The sequence below is a fragment of the Lissotriton vulgaris genome, chromosome 1_1 (assembly GCF_964263255.1).
Source record: "Lissotriton vulgaris chromosome 1_1, aLisVul1.2, whole genome shotgun sequence".
Lineage (NCBI taxonomy): Eukaryota > Metazoa > Chordata > Amphibia > Caudata > Salamandridae > Lissotriton > Lissotriton vulgaris.
In genome coordinates, this window is record NC_141685.1 from 202,574,131 (window position 1) to 202,580,246 (window position 6,116).

Genomic DNA, 6,116 nt, shown 5'->3' on the forward strand with positions numbered 1-6,116 from the left:
CTGTGCCTTGGCTCATCTCATGCTCTCTCTCTCTCCTGCACTCTTGGGTACACCTCTGCGCTGATCGCTCTGTCTCTGGACTCCTCTCCCCCACACGAACTGTCTCTCCACCTTGCGTCTTCACTCTTAATAGTTCCTGCCACTCTGATCACCGTTCATTCCACTATCTTATTCGTTCTATCTCTGCGCCAATGTCCAATTCCATCTGCTCCCATAGGTTAATCCACAAGCTCTCCTCTATCTCTTCTAAAAGGCATTACTTCAGACTCCAGCTATTCACACCTCCTCCTGATAAGCAACTGCTTCTGACTGCTTCCTTCAGTTCCAGCTCACTATTCAACTCAGCTCTTCTCCAGATTGAACCCTCTCTCTCTCTCTGCCAACTCCACTCCACTGCTCTCCTCTCTGCTGGACTCTCTCCTCGACTGCCCTCTGACTGACTGACTGACTCCGCCTCTGCACTTCACAAATATAGAATGCTGTTTCCTCATGGAAAGTTCCATCCATCAGCCCACCGCTTACCAGGTCTCTGCATCACCTCGCATCAAGGACACACACCAGCCGGCCGGCTTTTTGTTGTGTCTTCTACACAGAGAATAATACAGCCTACCGATAAGGGCTGGCCCAGACCGGTTCTCTCCAAGTGGAAAACAGCCTTAACTATAAACTTCGCCTTTGCCCTGAAAAGCCTCTCTGCTTCCATCAAGATGGAGTCTCTCTAGCTTTAGGCCTGAAAGGGGTGAAATGCTCCTTAGCTCTGTCAGAATACCTACATGAACCATACCAATATGTCTAATATGTCAAAGCCAATAGGCAATAGACAGGTTAAAGTCAAGAATAAAGGCATATTAAGCAGCTATCCTCTTCTAGGTCTGGAAAAAGGGCTTAAAAGGGCCAACACAGGCTAAGAATACCTATACTAGATGCGAGCAAGAATAATGATCTATTATCACTGCTAAATAAAGCCAAAAACCCTGCCATAACATTGCACCCTAGATCCTTATCTTGCGAGCATCTTATAAACAACAACAACCATCTAAACAAACATCAACATAATCTATCCAACATAGGCTAAGAATACCTATCCTAGATGTGAGCAAGATTAAGATCTATATCACTGCTAGATAAAGCCCAAAAAACTCTGCCATCCACCCTTAGATCCTTATCTTGCGAACATCTGACAAACAATAACATCTAAATAAACAAACATCAACACAATCTATCAACAAATCAAAACCTAAAAAACTCCCTAAAAACAATGACAACTCAAGAAAATTCCACCTGAAACTCAATTGTAGGGAATAGAAACCTAAAAACAAATCAAAGCACCCTTGACTTGAATGCTGAAAATATCTGAGATTGGATCTGATAACAACAGAAACTAACCAAAGCATCCTTAAACTAAATGTGCCTCAACTTCTAATGATAACTGGTGAAATCTAGTGATGTAGGGACTTATGTGTTGAATGAAAACAGCAAAGGGCCTAAATGGGCCTACTTCGGACAACTTAAGGCTAAATAAGGCCTACCTACAGTTGTGAACTTAAAAACTAAACGTGTTTCAACTTCTAATGAGAGAACAAGAAAGGGCCTAAATGAGCCTTACGTACTATAGGCAACTTAAGCTAATGATGACTCATGAAACTATTGGTGTAGGTGCTAATATGTGAGATGAAAATAACAATAGGCCTAAATGAGGCCTACCTGCTGACATTTGTCAATTTAAAGTGAAATCTGAGAAATACAGTTGCAAGGTCTGGGCAAACATTAATACATAATCATACTAAAAGACACTCTACCCAGAACAATCCAAATTTTAAGGTAACCACCCATTGATCAATCAAGGTGAAAATATAAGAACAATAACAAAAAACATTTTAAATCACACGGTGGAACACATGTGCGCACCATCATTGAAAAAAGTCCTTCATTTGGAAAAACTATAATAGGTGACATATATTTTTTTTTAAAAGTGGGGCCTGCTTGTAGTGATGTCAAAATTGCAGGCCAGGGAATTAAATAACTTAGTCATAATAGGTGACACGTTTTTTTGCTTTAAAAGTGGGGCCTGATTGTCCAAGGGATTATTCAATGTCCAAATTCTTCAGTGTAGGCCACCACCCTGCATCCTCGGTACTTCCTCCAATGTGGCCATCCATCACCCGGTCTGGTCTGGTCTGGTCTGGTTCCATCATCCAAAACAATAAACTAAAATAATAACATGAAAATAAAAAGCTAAAACAAATAAAGGGAGTGGGCAGACGCACGCACGCACCCCAACTGCAGCAATCCTAGAAACAAGAGAAGAAGTATCATTATTCTTGTAAAATAAAATTTTCCATTGAAAAAGCACCCCGGGTGCCTTTCATTATTGAAAAGAAAATATCCTAATTAATTAAAAACATTCAAAATTTAACTTTTAATAACTTTGAGTGGGGCCTAACATACCCTAATCCTAACTAAGCCAGTCCCACCCTTCAGGGCAAGAGCCATGCTTACAATGTGAAAAAAATTTTTTGGAGTACCGCCCAAATGGTGACAGCATCAGCAGGGCACTGCAAGCCTCCCATTTTCCCTGGTCAGAGAAGCCCAGGCCCATCAAACTAACTAACTCCAAGGGAAGAGCAAGGCCACCCCGCCCTTAAATAAACAAGCCGTGCGCGGAAGAAAATTGGATTGTAGCCCATCATAACACACTGGGACGTGATCGAAACTTGCAGAATGAAAAAAAAGTTCGTCTGCGCAGACCAGCTGGTCTGCCAAGGTCAAAAAACAAATTTCTCCTGCCTTATTTTGTAACTAACAGAAGCTCGAATTTAACAAAAACAATTCTGTTACAGTGCATTGCCAATTAAAAAAGCTCCAGTTTTTTTTTTTTTTTAAAAAGACGTTTGTCCAACTAACTCAACTAAAGGCAAGACATTTCACTTATTTAGGGTCCATTTGTCAAAGAGAAATGATTTGTAAAACAACATAAAATGCAGATACATTTCAACATTGTATTTAAGTTCACATTTATAAAAACATACATTTTCATTTTAACATTTTTCATTTCAAAGGCAAATAGTTGCCAGTCACTAATTAAAAGCACATGTTACCATGCACAGTCGGGCAAGATTTATTATTCTTAGACTAACACATTCCTGTCTAGATGGAAACCCCTCACAGAAATAATTAATGAAAACAGCTCGTAGCGTGCACTCTAACGGGCTATCTTTTTAACATTTCACTCATTTTAAAAGAACACAGCTTTCTCCGTAACGTTGATTTATAACCACTTCAGTTCCAAGGTGAACCCACACAAATACGTAGACGCATTTCAAAAGGAATGTGAAATGAACAGAACCCTTCTCAAAACACAAGATGTTACCTTTCCGTCAAGAAACTGACAAAGCACGTAGGCTGACCAAGGAACCAAAAAAAAAAGTCAAAATCAAACCATCAAAAATCCTTAAAATAATTCACTGACTTTTATAGTCAGGTCAGATAACCATGCATGTTGACAGCATGTAAAAAATAAAGGCTGCCATCTCAACTCAAGATATTAACCCTTTGGCAGCTCAAATAGAAACATTTCCCAACGTCCATTTATACATGGGAAAATCATTAGCACATTTCTTCACGTTTACAAATGACACGTACATATTTTCAAAAACGTTATCCCCAAGCACCCGAGAAAGATCCAGCTCTCTCCTGCCAAACGTAATGATAACATGCCCTGTCCAAGCCATGACCACATGGCGCTATTCACAAGCCATATTTACAAGACAAGCCTTTCACAAACAACATTTCCAAGGCGCAATGCACAAGGAACACAATAGATTAACATGAGAACATGCACCTCACAAATCACAAAAATATGGCGCTATTCACAAGTCATATTTACAAGACAAGCTTTTCACAAACAATGTATCCAAGGCGCAATGCACAAGGAACACAACAGATCAACATGAAAACATGCACCTCACAAATCACAATAATATGGCGCTATTCACAAGTCATATTTACAAGGAGCTATATTCACAGAACTCCACAGATCATAGAACAATGAACACATTTCACATTGCACAGCATAAGCAGATGCAGCAAGCAATTGAATGGGCAATTTAAAAGCATTTTTACACACATTTATACAATTGGACCATCACAAAGATGTAACTGGCTCCCTCATGTAATGCCATCCTTCAACTCTGACAGTTTAAACACCAAGATGAAAACCATTCCTTCCACCCTGAATAAACCAACTGCCATGCTGTAAAGCAATCTCCTCACGCTGCAACTGTTCAAGCCAATAGGTCTAACAGGCTACATAAACTGCAACATTACGCCAGATGGAACTAGCGTTCAGGGCACTCCCTCAGAACACAGGGCCAGGCACACAGAGTTCGTAAACTGTCCGACTACGCCAAAATGTAATGGCTGGATTTTCTGTTTAGATGGGATCAGCCCCCAGGGGCCCCTGTGACCCAGCCAAAACGTACTCACCTTCCGTCCTCAGGACTCCTCTATATCCAGGCACCTGGTACCTACCTGAGGATAGGGAACTCGCAATATACAGGCTCATATTATTAAGAACACCACTAAATCTATAGGGATACTAAGAATACTCACTGATTACTAGGGATATCCATACCCTACACCACACTTATTTACATCAGTTGGTCTCGCGGCCACCCTGACCCAGACCGTTCTACCCTAGGGCAGATCTGACACACAATCTGGTGCGTCTACACACGGGCCTGCAGAACCCAATGCTCCCTTTTCCAAACCGTTCGCGATCCTGCGAAACTTACACACTAGTTCCACTACCTAGTGCTCTCATTTAGTTAAGCCACAATCTGGTGGATTTACACGCTGGTCTCCCACCCAGCGCTCTCATTAACGCCGCATATCAACGACGACCACATTCCTATGAACACCTATACATATATATATATATATTGGGATATTATCTCAGCTGTCTACTCGGGATGAAACTACAATAATAACTTTGAATGTGGGTCCAGATTATTATGTATTACCTGCTCTTGGCATCAAAGGTCCACTCACTCCCTATTTATGTGATCACCACTTACCTGATTGGGATTACTCATCCATTCATGCATCTAGTGCTCACCTAGGAGCTTCATTTACCTTCAGTGAACAAGAATAGGGGCTACACACCAGTTTGTTATAAACTGGGGGTTATTTTATTATAGTAATATAAACATTTATGCAAATCTAACAAAAGCTATAGGTAGAACACACCGCTTGAAAGAGAAAAGATTACACATAACAGGAACACTCCGCTGAAAGGGAAAAGATTAAGTGTAGCTAATGTGATGAAAACAATATCACCTGATTAGTGTGAAGTCTTGTTCTAGCTGTCATCTGGGTTCCTCTCTCGTCTGTGCCTTGGCTCATCTCATGCTCTCTCTCTCTCCTGCACTCTTGGGTACACCTCTGCGCTGATCGCTCTGTCTCTGGACTCCTCTCCCCCACACGAACTGTCTCTCCACCTTGCGTCTTCACTCTTAATAGTTCCTGCCGCTCTGATCACCGTTCATTCCACTATCTTATTCGTTCTATCTCTGCGCCAATGTCCAATTCCATCTGCTCCCATAGGTTAATCCACGAGCTCTCCTCTATCTCTTCTAAAAGGCATTACTTCAGACTCCAGCTATTCACACCTCCTCCTGATAAGCAACTGCTTCTGACTGCTTCCTTCAGTTCCAGCTCACTATTCAACTCAGCTCTTCTCCAGATTGAACCCTCTCTCTCTCTCTGCCAACTCCACTCCACTGCTCTCCTCTCTGCTGGACTCTCTCCTCGACTGCCCTCTGACTGACTGACTGACTCCGCCTCTGCACTTCACAAATATAGAATGCTGTTTCCTCATGGAAAGTTCCATCCATCAGCCCACCGCTTACCAGGTCTCTGCATCACCTCGCATCAAGGACACACACCAGCCGGCCGGCCTTTTGTTGTGTCTTCTACACAGAGAATAATACAGCCTACCGATAAGGGCTGGCCCAGACCGGTTCTCTCCAAGTGGAAAACAGCCTTAACTATAAACTTCGCCTTTGCCCTGAAAAGCCTCTCTGCTTCCATCAAGATGGAGTCTCTCTAGCTTTAGG